Source organism: Etheostoma spectabile, unplaced genomic scaffold, assembly GCF_008692095.1.
Source record: "Etheostoma spectabile isolate EspeVRDwgs_2016 unplaced genomic scaffold, UIUC_Espe_1.0 scaffold00569355, whole genome shotgun sequence".
Lineage (NCBI taxonomy): Eukaryota > Metazoa > Chordata > Actinopteri > Perciformes > Percidae > Etheostoma > Etheostoma spectabile.
In genome coordinates this window covers 90,001-109,707 of record NW_022605082.1, presented here as the reverse complement: position 1 = coordinate 109,707, position 19,707 = coordinate 90,001, and the positions used below count along the sequence as shown (strand labels likewise).

The 19,707-nt window shown below is 43.5% G+C and overlaps 1 protein-coding gene and 7 non-coding genes across 8 annotated transcripts in view; 3 read left to right on the top strand and 5 right to left on the bottom strand.

Moving 5' to 3' along the window:
- The window catches only part of LOC116684836 (zinc finger protein 91-like), a 175,168-nt gene that overhangs the window by 97,425 nt on the left and 58,036 nt on the right, over positions 1–19,707 (bottom strand). The gene's annotated exons all lie outside the window — the stretch shown is intronic.
- trnak-uuu (transfer RNA lysine (anticodon UUU)) lies at positions 619–691 on the bottom strand. Its single transcript has one exon. It is a non-coding gene; the product is annotated as a tRNA-Lys (tRNA).
- trnak-uuu (transfer RNA lysine (anticodon UUU)) lies at positions 3,614–3,686 on the bottom strand. Its single transcript has one exon. It is a non-coding gene; the product is annotated as a tRNA-Lys (tRNA).
- On the top strand, positions 5,169–5,241 carry trnam-cau (transfer RNA methionine (anticodon CAU)). The gene has a single exon. It is a non-coding gene; the product is annotated as a tRNA-Met (tRNA).
- trnak-uuu (transfer RNA lysine (anticodon UUU)) lies at positions 5,598–5,670 on the bottom strand. The gene has a single exon. It is a non-coding gene; the product is annotated as a tRNA-Lys (tRNA).
- On the top strand, positions 6,588–6,661 carry trnan-guu (transfer RNA asparagine (anticodon GUU)). Its single transcript has one exon. It is a non-coding gene; the product is annotated as a tRNA-Asn (tRNA).
- trnae-uuc (transfer RNA glutamic acid (anticodon UUC)) lies at positions 7,914–7,985 on the top strand. The gene has a single exon. It is a non-coding gene; the product is annotated as a tRNA-Glu (tRNA).
- Positions 9,199–9,270, bottom strand: trnap-ugg (transfer RNA proline (anticodon UGG)). Its single transcript has one exon. It is a non-coding gene; the product is annotated as a tRNA-Pro (tRNA).

Below are 19,707 nucleotides of genomic sequence, written 5' to 3'. Positions count from 1 at the left end.
CAAAGCATCTAGGGTCGATCTTAGCCTTTGTGTGAGTACATAGGTTTCCAAAAATATTGTTTTTATTGAGATTAAAGACCAAATTGTTACTATTTCCGAAATTTTCCCAACCATTTAAAACTGCTTTCATAGCCTTGTTGGCGCAGTAGACAGCGCGTTAGTCTCATACTCTGAAGGTCGTGAGTTCAACCCTCACATGGGGCAGGTTTTTTAAAACAAAAAAAACACAATTGATGCTGAAAATACAGTGACATAGTGGTTGTACACTAGCACATGAATGTAATTTTTCATTCTTTGGTTATTTCTGAGATTGATACAATGAAAGGAATTATTTAAGAGTGGTAGCAAACCAATGAAAAGGGTTATAGAACATATGTGGTATATCCTTGGACATACTATCCAAGCAGGGAGATGAGTACAGAGATTTGGGTGCTAGCAAGATGGATGTAGGTTGCCTATTGTTCATTTAGACTTACCAGCAACATTGTTATGATACATAACCTGCTTGAGAATTAATTACAATTAAAGAATTGTGCATAGAAAACACATGATATGGCAGTGTCTGAAGTGTTCAAGCATGTCAAATGGACAACTTATCTAGCAGAACATGCAATTCTACGCCTGAACAGGGACTTGAACCCTGGACCCTCAGATTAAAAGTCTGATGCTCTACCGACTGAGCTACCCAGGCTTCCAAACCAACTGGCTGTGGAAAAAACAATCTTCTGAACTACAGATTGAAGTGCAATTAAATAAAGACCATTAAGCTGTTGCTTAATGGTCTTCTGGACAGCAGGAGGGTAGACCATAATTTGCACAATGCCTGAGAACACCAAATGTTATTGCACAAACTGGTTGAAAATTGGCTAAATTGGCCAAAACGGTTAAAAAGTTCAAAGTCACAACTCATCATGGCCACTAGCAGACTGTGAACCTGCATGACAGATGACGTTGGGGAGCACTTCATACATATCCCAGAATCAAGCTGTTGCCTTACCAGGGACTTGAGCTGTGGTATTCTTCTTCGCTCAAAACGTCGATAGCCATATGCAGTTTTATGGCTACAGACAAATAAACTTTATTGCTGGTGGGTACAATAAAACAACTCTCCCTCTGGTTTCGCTTCTATACTCTTAGTGTCCTCATGCGGAAGCACTATACGTAGTTTGAGCAAAAGCCCTCGTGACAGGAAAAATCCACCAGACGACTTGCCATCCAAGCAGGGAGATCAGCACAGAGATTTGGGTGCTAGCAAGAAGGATGTAGGTTGGCCATTTATGGAGTTAGATTCCTGCCAAAAGGTTGTACACAAAAAAATGTGTTTCACACAAATAAAAGTTGTTTGTACATAAAAAAATGTGTTGCACACAAATAAAAGTTGTTTTGCAAACAGTCTTCAAACGTTACACACACATAAAACTTGTTTTACAAACTGTCCCCAAACGTTGCACTCAAAATATCATTTATAAATGGTCCCCGAGTACAAAACGGTCTCTGCTCGCTCAAAACAGCCTCTCCTTGAGTACCAAACAACTCCACACCCCTCTGCGGCAAATTTCTGCCATAAGTCACATGATACATTAGGAGTAGTTCTGACTTTGTGACAGCAGGGGGCGCTCTCAAAACAACTGAAACGCCCGGTTTGGCTGAGGAAGACAGACGGCATTTCACAGCTAACACCATGAGCACCCCACAGGGGAGTTTCCAAACTTTCACAGTGAAAAATTAATATCTGACTATGTCATAACTATGCAGATAGAGTATTTACAATTTCAGTTAAAGGCACCGCTATGTCACGGCAAGGGACCATGTTACTTTTCAAATCAAATAAAATGAAAGCTAGCCTGAAATTGAACACTGCTAAAACAACTTTTGCTTTAGCCCCTCTGGTTAGCTTCTCCCTTTATTGTGGTATTTTAAATAGATAGAACCAGAGTGGATACCAAGATAAAGGCATTGTTAACAGATCATAATTCGGGTTTTATGTAGTTGTTTTTTAACAAAATAACTGTCTATTGTATAGGCACTTGAAGCCTACAACAATATTTGATTTGAAAAGTAACACGGTCCCTTGCCGTGACATAGCGGTGCCTTTAACTGAAATTGTAAATACTCTATCTGCATAATTATGACATAGTCAGATATTAATTTTTCACCGTGAAAGTTTGGAAACTCCCCTGTGGGGTGCTCATGGTGTTAGCTGTGAAATGCCGTCTGTCTTCCTCAGCCAAACCGGGCGTTTCAGTTGTTTTGAGAGCGCCCCCTGCTGTCACAAAGTCAGAACTACTCCTAATGTATCATGTGACTTATGGCAGAAATTTGCCGCAGAGGGGTGTGGAATTGTTTCGTACTCGAGGAGAAGCTGTTTTGAGCGAGCAGAGACCGTTTTGTACTCGGGGACAATTTATAAATTATATTTTGAGTGCAACGTTTGGGGACAGTTTGCAAAACAAGTTTTATGTGTGTGTAACGTTTGAAGACAGTTTGCAAAACAACTTTTATTTGTGTGCAACACATTTTTTTGTGTACAACCTTTTGGCAGGAATCTAACTCCATAGGCCATTGTTTATTTAGACATACCACCAACATTGAAAACAGAGGTCTGTGGAAAAAGCAATCTCCCGAACTACAAATTGAGGTTCAAGTAAATGAAGAAGATTAAGCTGTTGCCATGGAAGGCAAAAACCACCAGATGACTTGCACTCCAAGCATGGAGATCAGCACTTCATACATATCCCACAATAAAGCTGTCGCCCTACCAAGGACTTAAGCTGTGGTATTCTTTTTCGCTCAAAACGTTGATAACCTAATTCAAACAACACAACTCCAGACAGGTAAACTTTATTGCTGGTGGGTGCAAAAAAACAACTCTCCCTCTTGTTCCGTTTCTATACTCTTAGTGTTACGGTTAGTAAGACCCAGAACCATAGAGATACAAAAGGAACGCAGACAGGATAAGGTTCAGGTAGTTTAATGAGTGCGGAGGGGTTCAAACACTGGTGTAGACAGGTGGCTGGTCGGCGTGAGGGAGGAAGGCAGCTCGGAGGGACAACGGATGGATCTATGAGGAGAGGTTGAGTTAGTACTAGAATACAACAAGAAACAACAACACGTGCTCAAATGACTAGGAGCCAAGTTACCACAGTAGTGCATGTAATGCTCTGGCGCTGAAGAGGCGGTCAGCCCGGGTTTATGTATTGCAGTGGGTGATGAGTGATGAGGAACAGCTGAGTGGATGACAGAACGTAGATGGAAAGCCACGCCTCTAGATCACGGCAAGACAGACAAGACACACAGAAGAAAGGGAAGACACGACACAGGTTGGGGAATGCAGCAGACCACAACACTTAGCCCTTGTGAGAGGAAAAATGCACCAGATGAACTTTTATCCAAGCAGGGAGATGAGTACAGAGATTTGGGTGCTAGCAAGATGGATGTAGGTTGCCTATTGTTCATTTAGACTTACAAGCAACATTGTTATGATACAAACGTGCTTGAAAAACAGCCAAAATTCTTTTTAAAGAATTGTGCATGGAACACAAATGACTTGGAAATTTTTGAAGCATTCAGGCATGCCAAATGGACAATTCATCTAGCAGAATGTGCAACTCTACGCCTGAACAGGGACTTGAACCCTGGACCCTCAGATTAAAAGTCTGATGCTCTACCGACTGAGCTACCCAGGCTTCGAAAACTGCCGCTTGTGGAAAAAACAATCTCCTTAACTACAAAATGAAGTAAGTGGTCACTGTGTCCAAACCCTTGTTATAGAAGTTATATATCATAACTTTAAAGATAATTGCAAATTGTTGACCCAATTTTCAGTTTATTTCCCATCTGGCAGGGACATTTCTGCACTCAGGGGGACATTGTGGACAGAAACATTGGTAGATCTTGATTTCCACCATAGGATTAAGCCTGTATTGCACATTGCCTTCACATCCCACGCAATGTATTGCCATTGGCATAATTCCATCCAATACGGGCCAGACGGGGTTGACAGATAGATTTTAAAATCCACACAGATTAACAGTCATTATAGCTTTTTGAAGGATATCCGCAAAGTTTACCGAGATTAAACTGGGCCGTATAGTGGCGATTATACAAAAAGAGAGAAGTACTTCCACACGTTGTTACCTGTCGTTGCTATGGGTAACAAGAGTTCACAGTCACATGTTTCCTTAGGGGCCCGTAGTGGATGAAATGGTAAAACATTTGGCCCTGGATGCATAGAATGCCTGCTATATTGAGCGACAAAATGTGGGTGTCCTGAACAAAGGTTCTTTAACTCTATCTCCTTCAACTCTTTTTTTTGTTTCTTGTTATGTCTCGGCAAGAAGTATTATGCTTTTGGGTCGTCTGTCCATCTCTACATCAGAATCAGAAATTATTTTTTGATCCCTGAAGTATGACTCTGGAAAAGGCTGCTCCTTCGAGCTTGATTTGCTCTCTCTCTCTCAGTCAGTCAGGTCCGCGGGTCTTTTTCGTTAACGTTACTTTTTTAGTTAGCGTTCCGTCTTTCAGAGATTTTTATTTTTTTTTAACCGCCAGCTGGCTTCATTGAAGTCAATGCAGTTTTAAGAAACAGCATCTGCCTAATTGATCCATTGATCAACCCATATCAATTGCATGCTTAAAATAACATACTGGTTAAAGCCCCGCCCATTTCAAGACAACCTGACCCACTTCCGGGTTAGGCCCCTCCCAGTCCGAGTACAGGTACAGGTACAGATACAGATACAGATAATGCTGTACTCCCTCATCCCTAATAGTTATGGTCAAATGAAGCTTCATTAAGCTTTCTGAACAATGTTTTTCATTTTCTGAACGCCTTCACTCAGTAGTGTTTTATTATTGGTTGTGCATCTGTGATTGCCCTAGAGGTCTCTCAGTCCAGCACCTCTCCCGCTCCTCTTTGTTACACTGTCCAGCATAAATCACTGACACCATACCTCACACTCATCCATGCATACACCTTGCATACATGTATACAACCTTTGCACACAGTCTTTTGTCTCCCCTTTTCATGGGGTCATGACAAAGCCACTAGGGTCAATTTTAGCCTTTGTGTGAGTACATAGGTTTCCACATACATTGTTTTTATTAAGATTGACAACCAAATTGTTAGTTTTTCTGAAATTTTGCAAACCATTGAAATGCCTTTCACAGCCTCGTTGGCGCAGTAGGCAGCGCGTCAGTCTCATAATCTGAAGGTCGTGAGTTCAACCCTCACACGGGGCAGCTGCTTTAAAAAACAAAAAACACTACTGATGCTGAAAATACAGTGACATTCAGGTGGTTGAACACTGGCACATTTCTGAGATTGATACAATGAAAGGAATTATTTAAGAGTGGTAGCAAACCAATGAAGGGTTATAGAACATATGTGGTATGTCCTTGGACATACTATCCAAGCAGAGAGATCAGTACAGAGATTTGGGTGCTAGCAAGATGGATGTAGGTTCCAACATTATTATGGTACAAACCTGCTTGAAAAACAGCCACAATTCTTTATAAAGACTTGTGCATGGAACATGCATGATAAGGTGTTTTAATTGTTCAGGCATGTCATTCATCTAGCAGAATATGAAACTCTGCACCTGAACAGGGACTTGAACCCTGGACCCTCAGATTAAAAGTCTGATGCTCTACCGACTGAGCTACCCAGGCTTCGAAAGTGACTTGATGTGGAAAAAAACATCTCCTGAACTACAAATTAAAGTGCAAGTAAATGAAGACCATTAAGCTTTTGCCATGATCACGGTCTTCTGGACAGCAGGAGGGTAGACCACGATTTGCACATTGCCTGAGAACACCAAATGTTATTGCACAAACTGGTTGAAAATTGGCTAAATTGACCAAAACGGTTAAAAAGCTCAAAGTCCCAACTCATCATGGCCACTAGCAGACTGTGAACATACTGCAAACCCGCATGACAGATGACGTTAGCGAGCACTTCATACATATCCCAGAATCAAGCTGTTGCCGTACCCGGGACTTGAGCTGTGGTTTTCTTTTTCGCTGAAAACGTTGATAGCCTAATGCAATTTTATGGCTACAGACAAATAAACTTTACTGCTAGTAGGTACAATAAAACAACTCTCCCTCTCATCAGCTTCCTCTTGATGGGAAAAATCCACCAGATGACTTGCCATCCAAGCAGGGAGATCAGCACAGAGATTTGGGTGCTATCAAGATGGATGTAGGTTGGCCATTGTTCATTTAGAGATAGCACCCGCATTGATATGATGCAAACCTGCATGAAAAACAGCCACATTTCTTTTTAAAGACTTGTGCATGTTACTTACATGATACAACAGTGTCTGAAAGTGTTCAGAATTGCCAAAGTGTACAACTCATCCAGCTCATCCAGAACTCGGCCAATTTTGCTCGATTTGGCCTTAATTGTTTCTGGACATCTGTTCTTTTTAAACAGTTAAAAAGTAGGCCGGTTAGCTCAGATTGTTTGAGTGTGGTGCTAATAATGCTATGCACCCGCAGACACTTTAGGGGTGATAAAATCACCAAACCCTACGCCCAAGATCATCTATATCCACCTTGTGTATGCAAATCGGCCATTATCGGCAGTCCCTGTGGCGCAATAGGTCAGCGCAGTCGGCTGTTAACCGAAAGGATGGTGGTTCAAGTCCACCCAGGGACGTTTGTTGCTTAAATAACCTGGAGTGAGCCAACTCTGAGATTTATCCTTCTGCAGAAGACCATAGAACAGCCCAAAGATGACCCAAGTGTCCTTATCTCTGTTAGAAGGTACAGTTCTGCAAACCATGTACATATTTATCTAGGGCATTGTCGAAGTGTCCTTGGGCAAGACACTGAACCCCGAGTTGCCCCTGGTGCTGTGCATCGGAGTGTGAATGTGTGTGAATGTTTATCTGATGAGCAGGTGGCACCTTGTACGGCAACCCTGGCCACAGTGTATGAATGTGTGTGAATGGTGAATGTTTCCTGTAGATGTAAAAGCGCTTTGAGCAGTTGTTAAGACTGGAAAAGCGCTATATAAATACAGCACATTTACATTTAACGCAAAACAAGTCTCAATCTCTATAGCTCTGCTTTCCATGTCTTTTGTAGCAAGGTCAAAAACATACAGCTGCAAGGTTGTCTGCTCAGCAAGTGCTAATATGAGTCACAGGTAACTGATGTGTCTAGCATTCAATCTATTTCCTTCAACAAAAGCTAACTGATAAATGATTGACTTGTTTTAAATGTCTGGGAATGTGGAACAGCTCCATGCTGACTACCTGAAATAAAACAAGGCCACATGCTGATTATTGGGGAATTGATTTGATGGATTTATTCTTTTTGTTGTGTCTCTGTTTAAACTCCTAATTTAAAGGTAAAGTCAGTGTCCACTAAAGGTTGTGTTGTTGCTAATGACAGACTCAGATTATTATTCTAAGTGTGTGACAACATTATGGGATGGATCCCTACAGAGATAGACCTTTTAGTTAAAGAGAAACATCCTTTTAGTTTGGATCCTTTAGTTTCCAACCAGACCAGAGTGGTGATTGTAGGAACAGTGGAAAGATGAACCAAGACGGCTTTTCATAAATATATATTTTCTTTTTCTATTGACTATAGTTGTGTTTGTTATTAACAGAAATCAACCTGTCAACATTTCTATTTGTCATAAAGTTCCGACGTTAAGTTTTTTACCGCCAGTTCAAAATGGAGCTGAACACGGAGGAGGATTCCTCCCTAACGGCCGCTCTGCTCTGCTCCGTGCCCCCGCTGTCCGGTAATAGTTAAAGCAGATAAAAACCTAAAGAACACTCAAAAGATTCAAGATGAAACTTACTTAATAAGCGTCTTCATTTACGTTCAAGAGAAGGCCTGTTTCCAGCCAGAATATGAATTGATTCATGCAATCACTGTTATTGGTGTGTTTTCAGTCCCATATGGTCTAGCGGTTAGGATTCCTGGTTTTCACCCAGGTGGCCCGGGTTCAACTCCCGGTATGGGAATTGGTATTTAACTGGTGAAGATCTGAGAAAGATCCGTGCAATCATTGACATTGGCGGTAGTCAGCTGTAAAACAACAGCAGTAGTTCTACTGTAGATGAATAAGACAGACTAAAAAAAAATTGTTAGTTCATGTTATAGAAGTATAGAAATGGAAAAGTAAAATGTCTATAAAATTAAAGTTTTTCATTTTATAGAGATATTTCACATTATTTTAGCAGTGAAGGTAATTTAAAAATGTGACATTTACACTGACAGCAGTGTAAACAACTTATTGAGAGCTGTAGAGACAAACAAGAAAGGATTACGGATATAAATACTTGACCGCCATATTTGACCTCTGACCTCACGACTTCAAAAGAATAGCGGGTAGATACTTCAAAGGTGTTGAAAGAAGTAGCGGCTCCAGACATCAAAGGACGACCGGTTTGGTCCGTGTAACCAGAGTCCGGTCACACACTCTACTCAGAGAGAGCTGGAGCAGCGTTAAGGTAAGATCAATCTTTAATAATTCTGTGACATTAAAATCTCTGCTGACTCTGCCTTCGCAAGCGGTGACGTTAGCTTACCGACCTGAGTCCTAGCTAGGCTAGAGCAAGCTGTTAACTAGCTTCCCCCCCGATGGAAAACGTAGTCTCGCTCCAAACTAACATTTTCCCCGTGGTGAGGATTAGCTAGCTCTAATTACGACGTTCGGTAAAGCTAACACAACTCGTTCTACATGCGCTGTTCGGGACATCTTTTTTACTTTACTGTGAGACCATTGCCTGAAATACAATTTAACCCATATTCTGGAAGATTAAGGTCGGTTAGCATTTTGGCTAACATTACCTCCGGTTAATGCTAACGTTAGATTCCCAGTTTTGTTGGTTGGTTTGTTAGTGTTTTAGAATGAATAAGCAAAACTTATTACAGCTGTGCGGCCCTTTGCTGCATGTCACTCACCCTCTCTCTCCCCCTTCACAACTTCAGCTGTCCTGTCCATTAAAGGCCTAAAAATGCCCGAAAAAATAATCTTTAAAAAAAAAAGAAAAAAACTGTTGCTGTTTAGATTAACTACAACAGTCAGCAAGTACCCACTAGTAGCCTTTATTATTCGACTCATGGTCCATAAAATACAACAACAAAAATAATAATAAAATAATAATCTGCGTTAAACTAACAATAAACTGGATTTTAAATCACAGATTAAGGTTATAACAGCTTCTGCCTCAAGGGCTCATCCAGGAGTTGAACCTAGGACCTCTCGCACCCAAAGCGAGAATCCTACCGCTAGACCAACAAGCCATGAAAAACCATCAAATTAGTCTCTCTCTCTCTCTCTCTCTCTCTCTCTCTCTCTCTCTCTCTCTCTCTCTCTCTCTCTCTCTCTCTCTCTCTCTCTCTCTCTCTCTCTCTCTCTCTCTCTCTCTCTCTCTCTCTCTCTCTCTCTCTCTCTCTCTCTCGTTATCTCAGTCGAGGCAGATGACCACCCACCAAGAGCCAGGGTTCTGCTCAAGGTTTCTGCCTCTTAAATGGAAGTTTTTTCTTTGCCTCTGTCGCCTAGTGCTTGCTCTTGGTGGGAATTGTTAGGTTTCCATAAATAACATCACAGAGTATGGTGTAGACCAGCTCTTTTATGAAAAGCACAGTGAGATAACTATTGTTGTGGTTTGGCGCTATCTATATAAAATTGAATTGAATTGAATGGTCAGGCCATCGATATGGACAAGACAGATATGGACAACTAAAACAACAATAGCTCATCGAGGCATTACGGTAAGCGTACCTGACTCATTTCCGTTTCCTGTGCCTGTGTGTTGGTTGCGTGTTGGTAGCTCTGCTGCTCACGACATACCAGTTCAGTTTGTTAGAATTGCTATTACAGCGGCTAACTGTCCGCTAAACACTTATTCTTATAGCAGTTCTGCCTAAGCACTCACATATCTTCTCATTTTTTTAGCAACTTTTGTTAAATAACAGCTGTTTTAACGCTTGGTAGCTAACGCTACCTTACTTTAGCTTAGCTGCTAACGACTTTAGCCTAGCAGTTAGTTATGTCGGCCCCCTCTCCGACTTTCTCCTGCTCGATGTGTGAGATGTTTAGTTACTCCTCTGCATTCTTTAGCGGTGATGGCGTGTGTAACAAGTGTAGTTTATTTTTGGACGTGGAGGCGAGGCTTAGTGAGTTAGAAGTCCGGATCCGCACCATGACAGATCAGTCGTCAGTTACTGTAGCTAACCCCCCCCCGGTAGTCGGCACGGGCCGGCCTGAGCCTGAGTTAGCCTCTGGTAACCGTTCCTCGCGAACTCCGGAGCAGCCAGGACATAGTGCGTGGGTTACTGTGCGAGGACGAGGAAGAGACAGTCGTAAGCTTTCCAAGACGTCGGACCGCCATCAGCCTGTTAGCGTTTCTAACAGATTTTCCCCACTCAGCAACACCCCCGCTGAGAAACCAACTCTGGTTATCGGCAGCTCCATTCTGAGAAACGTGAAGTTAGCGGAGCCGGCAGCCATAGTTAAGTGCATCCCGGGGGCTAGAGCGGGCGACATTGAGTCTTATCTGAAATTGCTGGCTAAGGATAAACGTAAATACAGCAAGATTGTTATTCACGTTGGCGTTAATGACTCCCGGTTACGGCAATCGGAGGTTACTAAGATTAATGTTGAATCGGTGTGTACATACGCGAAGTCCATGTCGGACACCGTAGTTTTCTCTGGACCACTGCCAAATCTAACCAGCGATGACACGTATAGCCGCATGTCGTCATTTCGCCGCTGGCTATCGAGGTGGTGTCCAGATAATGATGTGGGCTTTGTGGATCACTGGCAGTCTTTCTGGGGAAGACCTGGTCTGATTCGGAGAGACGGCATTCATCCCACTTGGGCTGGAGCAGCTCTCATTTCTAGAAACATTGACAAGTTTATTGGTGGACCTAATCATTGACAATCCATAGTTGGGACCAGGAGGCAGAGTCCCAGTCTAACACACTTCTCTGCTCCTTTATTCCAGGTGTTACCTAGTAAAAATCCCATAGTAACGGTGTCTGCCCCCCGACCATTAAAATTATTTAAATCAAAGGTAAACAGAAGAGGAGCTGTGCATGAAAACCTCATAAAAATTAAAACCACAAGTGCAATAGTGCCAAAGAATAGGAGAATTAAATGTGGACTCTTAAACATCAGATCTCTCTCTTCTAAAGGTGTACTAGTAAATGAATTGATATCAGATTCTAATATTGATCTATTTTGTCTTACTGAAACCTGGCTGAGTAATGGAGAATATGTTAGTCTAAATGAATCCACCCCCCCCAGTCATATTAATACTCACATTCCTCGAGGCACAGGCCGAGGAGGTGGAGTTGCAGCTATCTTTGATTCTAGTCTACTAATTAGCTCTAAACCTAAACTAAATTATAACTCATTTGAAAGTCTTGTTCTTAGTCTTTCACACCCAAATTGGAAATCAATGCAACCAGTTCTATTTGTTATAGTGTACCGAGCACCTGGTCCATACTCTGAATTTTTATCCGAATTTGCAGAGTTTCTATCGAACTTAGTGCTAAAAACGGACAAAGTTATTATTGTAGGGGATTTTAATATTCATGTGGACGATGAGAATGATAGCCTTAACACTGCGTTTATCTCTCTATTAGATTCTATTGGCTTCTCTCAAAGTGTTCATAAACCGACTCACCGTTTTAACCACACCCTCGATCTTGTTCTGGTGTATGGTGTTGAAATTGAACATTTGATAGTGTTCCCACAGAATCCCTTCCTATCTGACCACTGTTTGATAACTTTTGAGTTTATACTGCTGAACTACACGCCGTTAGGCAAAACCTCCTATACAAGATGTCTATCTGATAGTGCTGTAGCTAAATTTAAGGATGCGATTCCGTTAGCATTTAATTCATTACCAAGTCCCAAAGTAACGGAGGACTCCTATGCTATTAGTCCCTCCCAAATCGATCATTTTGTTGATAGTGCAGCAGGCTCGCTGCGAATGACTCTAGACTCTGTTGCCCCTCTAAAAAAGAAGATAATAAAACAAAGAAGGTTAGCTCCATGGTATAACACTGAAACTCGCAAATTAAAGCAAATATCGCGGAAACTTGAGAAGATTTGGCGCTCCACCAAACTGGAAAATTCTCGTTTAACCTGGCAAGATAGTCTTAAAACGTATAGGAAGGCCCTCCGTAATGCCAGAGCAGCGTACTACTCGTCATTGATAGAGGAAAATAGGAACAACCCCAGGTTTCTTTTCAGTACTGTAGCCAGGCTAACAGAAGGTCACAGCTCTACTGAGCCAAGTATTCCCAGAGCTCTTAGTAGTAACGACTTTATGAGGTTCTTCAATGATAAAATTATAACTATTAGAAGCAAAATTCACCAAGACCGGCCTTTAACTGGCTTATCTCTAAACTCAGGAACCTTAGAAACAGCTGTAAAACCAGATACATGTTTTGACTGCTTTGCTTCACTTGATCTTTATCAATTTAATTCAATTATTTCTTCATCTAAGCCATCAACCTGCCTCTTAGACCCCATTCCGACTAGGCTACTTAAAGAAGTTTTACCATTAGTCAACACTTCACTACTGAATATAACCAATTTGTCTTTATTAACAGGCTATGTACCACAGAACTTTAAAGTAGCTGTAATTAAACCTCTTCTGAAAAAGCCAAACCTTGATCCAGATGTTTTAGCCAACTATAGACCTATATCCAACCTTCCATTTCTCTCTAAGATTCTTGAGAAAGCAGTCGCCAAACAGCTGTGCGACTTTCTGCATAGCAACAGCTTATTTGAGGATTTTCAGTCAGGATTTAGAGTTCATCATAGCACAGAGACAGCACTTGTGAAAATTACTAATGACCTCCTAATTGCTTCAGACAAAGGACTTATCTCTGTACTTGTGTTATTAGATCTTAGCGCTGCATTTGATACCATTGACCATTATATCTTATTACAGAGATTGGAACATTTAATTGGCATTAAAGGGACTGCTCTAAGCTGGTTTAAGTCTTATTTATCAGATCGATCTCAGTTTGTTAATGTTAACGATGAATCCTCTGTGCACGCCAAGGTTAGTCATGGAGTCCCACAAGGATCTGTGCTCGGTCCAATCCTGTTCACTTCATATATGCTTCCTTTAGGGAGTATTATTAGGAAACACTCCATAAACTTTCATTGTTATGCAGATGATACTCAGTTATATCTGTCGATCAAGCCGGATGAAACTAATCAGTTAGCTAAACTTCAAATGTGCCTTCAGGATATTAAAACCTGGATGACCTGTAATTTTCTAATGTTAAACTCAGATAAAACGGAAGTTATTGCTCTGGGACCCAAGCACCTCCGTGACGCATTATCCAAAGATATAGTTACTCTGGATGGCATCACCCTGGCCTCCAGCACCACTGTGAAGAATCTTGGAGTCATCTTTGATCAGGACATGTCCTTTAATTCCCACTTAAAGCAAATTTCAAGGATCGCCTTTTTTCACTTACGTAATATTGCAAAAATCAGGAATATCCTGTCTAAAAATGATGCAGAAAAACTAGTCCATGCATTTGTTACTACTAGGTTGGATTACTGCAATTCTTTGTTATCAGGCTGCTCGGAAAAGTCCATAAGGACTCTTCAGCTGATCCAGAATGCTGCAGCACGTGTTCTGACGGGAACCAGGAAAAGAGACCACATCTCTCCTGTTTTAGCCTCTCTGCATTGGCTTCCTGTAAAATCCAGAATAGAATTTAAAATCCTTCTCCTGACCTACAAAGCTCTTAATGGTCAGGCACCATCTTATCTTAAAGAGCTCATAGTACCTTACAACCCTACAAGAGCGCTGCGCTCCCAGAATGCAGGATTACTGGTGGTTCCTAGAGTCTCTAAAAGTAGAACAGGAGCCAGAGCGTTCAGCTATCAGGCTCCTCTCCTGTGGAACCAGGTTCCAGTTTGGGTTCGGGAGGCAGACACCGTCTCCATATTTAAGAGTAGGCTTAAGACTTTCCTTTTTGATAAAGCTTATAGTTAGGGCTGGCTCAGGAGAGTCCTGAACCATCCCTTAGTTATGCCGCTAGAGGCAAAGAGATAACTGTTGTTGTGATTAAGCACTAAATAAATAAAATTGAATTCTCTCTCTCTCATAGCCATCTCCGCTAGACAGTGGGATGGTCATCTCTCTCTCTCTCTCTCTCTCTCTCTCTCTCTCTCTCATAGCCACCTCCGCTAGACAGTGGGATGGTCATGTCTCTCTCTCTCTCTCATAGCCACCTCCGCTAGACAGTGGGATGGTCATGTCTCTCTCTCTCTCTCTCTCATAGCCACCTCCGCTAGACAGTGGGATGGCCATGTCTCTCTCTCTCTCTCTCTCTCTCTCTCTCTCTCATAGCCACCTCCGCTAGACAGTGGGATGGTCATGTCTCTCTCTCTCTCTCTCTCTCTCTCTCTCTCTCTCTCTCTCTCTCTCATAGCCACCTCCGCTAGACAGTGGGATGGCCATGTCTCTCTCTCTCTCTCTCTCTCTCTCTCTCATATAGCCACCTCCGCTAGACAGTGGGATGGTCATGTCTCTCTCTCTCTCTCTCTCTCTCATAGCCAGCTCTGCTAGACAGTGGGATGGTCATGTCTCTCTCCCTCTCTCTCTCTCTCTTTTAGACTGCTGGGGGACTTCCTTTGACACACTGAGCTCCTCTCTCATCTATCTTTCCATTTGTGTGCATCCATGTCCCAGAAATGCTTGTTACTAATTTAGCTCCGGGGAGTCATTCTCCGGAGTCCTTATGTTCTTTTCCCCCCAGCACGTTTCCTCGGATCAGGGAAGCGCCAAAAATCAGGGTAGCAGCTGTCCATGGTCCCGCTACATGTCCTGCGATGCCATGTTACATCCTGCTACGCTCTGCGGTGCCCAGCTACGTCCTGCTGTGCCTTGTAACGCCCACAGTGCCCTGCTATGCTACAAAGAACTACTACAAACTAACTCTTCATTCTAACCCCAACCGGCCCGTCAGACACCGCCTCCCAAGAGCCTGGGTCTGACCGAGGTTTCTGCCTAAAAGGAAGTTTTTCCTCGCCACTGTCGCACTGTTGCTTGCTCTGGAGGAAAAAACTGGAACTGTTGGGTCCTTGTGGATTCTGGAGTGTGGTCTAGACCTGCTCTATCTGTAAAGTGTCTTGAGATAACTTTTGTTGTGATTTGATACTATAAATAAATTGAATTGAATTGAATAGATGAACAGTAGTTTCATGTATTCCTGACCTTTAGTACTAGATGAACAGTAGTTTTGTGTATTCCTGACCTATAGTACTAGTTGAACAGTAGTTTCATGTATTCCTGACCTTTAGTACTAGATGAACATTAGTTTCATGTATTCCTGACCTTTAGTACTAGATGATCAGGGAGTTTTGTGTATTCCTGACCTTTAGTACTAGATGATCAGTGAGTTTTGTGTATTCCTGGCCTTTAGTACTAGATGATCAGTGAGTTTAGTGTATTCCTGACCTTTAGTACTAGATGATCAGTGAGTTTGTGTATTCCTGACCTTTAGTACTAGATGAACAGTAGTTTTGTGTATTCCTGACCTTTAGTATTAGATGTACAGTAGTACATGTGTCAAAGGTGGATTTTGGACAAATAATGTAAATGCATGAGAATTGCTGTAATGATTTGTTAATGGACTTATGGCATGTGTTTTTAGGATTTTAGCGCTTGCATGTTTTTATTCTGTTTGTTGCATGCGTAAGTTTTATTTACAGCTTTTTTATTGCATGAATTGTTTGTGTTTTTACCTTTTGACAAGACTGTAGCTCCTCCCTTTTTTACTCAGACTTAACGAGCTTGGGAAAAGACAAGTGGAGACACCTGAGCTTAATGGGGAGCAGGTGTGTTTGAGTGGGGCAGTGAAAAGGAAAGCAGGGATGCAGCAGAGGGGGGAAAAAACACGGGGCAGACAGAGGCGGCAGAGCAGAGGAGCTACGCAGCAGAGCAGAGCAGAGCAGAGCAGAGCAGAGCAGAGCAGAGCAGAGGAGAGGAGAGGAGAGGAGAGGAGAGAAGAGAAGGAAGAGAAAGAAGGAGAAGAAGATGTGACGCTGAGGAGTGGCTGAAGCGCTGGGCCGGCTCATGCGGCGACAAAGCTCGGGCCGCGCCCAGGCGGAGGTGGCGGGGCAATGCCGAGAACGGAGCAAGTGAACCGGAGGCCAATGTAACAAAAAAGGATAAATGAAAGCAGAGGGGACGCTGAGGAGCAGGAGCAGAAGAGTGGTGACAGAGCGGAGCAGAGCAGAAACAGAGCCCAAACGGACACGGAGGACAGTGGAAGCCGAAACGAGCAGACGGGCTGGAGAAGTGCCGGTGGGACAAGCCGTCCGAAGTGCGGGTGAACGTGTGGTGGTCCAGACCGGATTACGTCCATAGAGCCTGAAGCAACGGGGGACTGCAGCCACCCAAACAAGGAGTTCAACGCGAGTATACAGATGAGTGGAGGAAAGTCTTCCAGCTGTCCTCGGAGAGTGTGTGGGCAAAGAACTGCTTTGTGACTTTTTTGACTGAGAGCTCTCTTTGTTCTCCCCCAGTGTCAGCCAGGTGGAAACGTAACACGCAACGCGGACAAGTGAAAGGAAGAGCCTAGGCTTCCCGGGGCGGGATCAGCTGTTCTTAGGATAATCACAACTACGGACTTTAAAGAACACTGGGGACTAGTGACAATGACATTACTCTTAACTATTTAGCTTTTATTACATGAATCTTTTAACTTTTATATTTGTGTCTTTTGCTTAGCTGTTTTGCTAATTTTAACTTGTGTTTTAGAATAAAGTCACATTTTTTGTAAGTTGCTTGGGTTTTTACTCCATATTTTGTCAGTGGAATTATTGCTGGTATTTTAGTTTTGGTTTTTTAACACTCCCCCGTTCCTCAGTGGGGGTGTGACACATGTATATTGAGGTGTACTTCCTCACCGAGCCAGTACTCCCCAGCAGCGTTCCCAAAGCCAGTCTTGTACTGGTCCCAGCCCCGGTAGAAGTTCACCGAGCCGTCCATCCTGGTCTGGAACACCTGGAACACAAAGGTACCAACGCTGCACTGTCATCTCACTTTACTGGGAATACTTGGTTTCTTTTCACAGTCTGATAAAATAACACATCAAATCTCATCCCTCATATATACATATATATTTACATATTTAACAGGGGGATGTCTGACTGCACCATGTGGACTAGACGAGATCCGGGGGACAACCAGCCGAAATAGGTTTCTTCAGGAGGGGGGCCGGCGTCTCCCTTAGAGAATGGGTGAGAAGCTCAGTCATTGGAGTGGGGGGTTTGGAGTAGAGCCGCTGCTCCTTCACGTCAAAAGGAGCCAGTTGAGGAGATTCAGGCATCTGGTGAGGATGGCTCCTGGGTGCTCCCCTAGGGAGGTGGTCAAGGCACGTCCAGCTGGGAGGAGGTCTCGGGGAAGACCCAGGACTAGGTAGAGGGTCCAGCTGGGAGAAGGCTTTGGGGAAGACCCAGGACTAGGTGGAGGGTCCAGCTGGGAGGAGGCCTTGGGGAATACCCAGGACTAGGTGGAGGGTCAAGCTGGGAGGAGGCCTCGGAGAAGACACAGGGCTAGGTGGAGGGTCCAGCGGGGAGGAGGCCTCTGGGAAGACCCAGGACTAGGTGGAGGGAAAATATATCTAACCTGGCCTGGGAACGCCTCGGGATCCCCCAGTCGGAGCTGGTTGATGTGGCTCGGGAAAGGGAAGTTTGGGGTCCCCTGCTGGAGCTGGTCCACCGCAACCCGATACTGGATAAGAGGATGATGGATGGATGGTTGGATGGACTTATAGCTCCATGTCAATCAGTGTGTAGTGTGTAATGAAATGCATTTTCATGTTCTTCTCAAGTCGTTCTGCATTAGGAGGCTTTCCAAGAAGGCAGAAAGACATGGTCCAGGTCCAGGAGGGGGGGAGGGGGGAATCTTACTGAGTGCAAACAAGTTCACCATGTCTTTGAAAAAGGTGACAATATTGCAGGTTATAGTTGTTAACTGAAGCTACCAATTGAACCTTTGACTATGTGTGGACTAGACACAGTGAAGACATTGCAGTAGACACGTCCACCTCTGCTATAGTCCAACCTGAGTGGAACCTTTGGCCTCTTGCAGTGGTTGTGGTCTTCTTGACTAAGCCTGTGTCTTTTATTCATCGGGGTATGGTTTTGCAGGTTAATGTGTCTGAAAGTATGAACCACATACTTCAAGTCCCCCAACTATGAAAGTAGTACTCCCTGTGTACCTGAAGTATTTGAGCGATTGGAAAGAACCTCAGAACCAAAACTGGCGCTTAGCAAAAACTCACCGTCCACCGTCCTCGGACAGAGTCCATGTCGCAGTACACCTAAACACAAACACACAACCATTACCAAATGGCTTTCAAACACAATATATACAATATAATCACACAGGCTGGAACAAGTACTCTGATTACTATTACAACTAAGACTACTTCTATCTTGTGATCAGCATCAGTCCGAACTTATTTCTGTCAGACATGATCTCAATGGCCCTCATTTATGAAACGTGTATACAACGGGGGGGGGGGGGGAGGACTACACACAACAGAAAAAAGGTGTGCACCATTTTTTAGGCTGTGTGCGTCTGCACACCATCGCACAGGACAGGGTGCCAAGGATGTAGTGATAGAGCCGCTGATTCGATGCCCAGAGAGCAGGGTCCAGCACAGCCCCAACTGGAGGAAACAATCCTAACCCTAACCCGGGGGTGGAGGAAACACGCTCTCCCTCACAGCTGTTGCTTGGCTCTGACTCACGAAAAAAACGAGTAAAATGAAAAAACATATACTCCGCTACTGTGTGTTCATTTAAATACTGGGCCGCCTACCTGTAGGACTAAGAATTTGCAGTATAATCCTTTATATTACTATTAGGAGTATAATCCTGTATATTACTATTAGGAGTATACATACGTCACGGATGTCTAAATTAAATAATCTTCAGATGGAGTCCGATTTAATACGGCGACCTTGTTGACCCCATCAGTGCATCATCTGCTTCTTAGCCGGATGAGGTCTGTCCAGGTCGTAAATAGTAGGGACGAGGCCTCAGTACCCAGAATATATCGGGGGTGATAAGTACGATGGTTTCATCATCATACCTATTCTAAATTAGGGGACCGATGGGGGCCACTGTCTCACACTATCATCATACCTATTCTACATTAGGGGACCAATGGGAGCCACTGTCTCACACTATCATCATACCTATTCTACATTAGGGGACCAATGGGGGCCTTTGTCTCACACTATCATCATACCTATTCTACACTAAGGGGACCAATGGGGGCCTTTGTCTCACACTATCATCATACCTATTCTACATTAAGGGGGACCAATGGGGGCCACTGTCTCACACTATCATCATACCTATTCTACATTAGGGGACCAATGGGGGCCACCGTCTCACACTATCATCATACCTATTCTACATTAGGGGACCAATGGGGGCCACCGTCTCACACTATCATCATCGTCCCAGAGAGGAGGAGGTCTACCTGGACAGGAGATGTGGAGCTGATGGGGTAGATGGTGTACACTTTGGTTCGGTTGCTCTGAAATTTATAAATGTCGCTGCAGTCCTTGGGCAGGACGGGGGGGTAGCAGCTGGTCAGCATTGGCGCCAGGAGCAGGACCACGGCTGGAAGCAGCTGAAACATGGAGGAAGGTATGAAAGCTTCTGGATGTTTG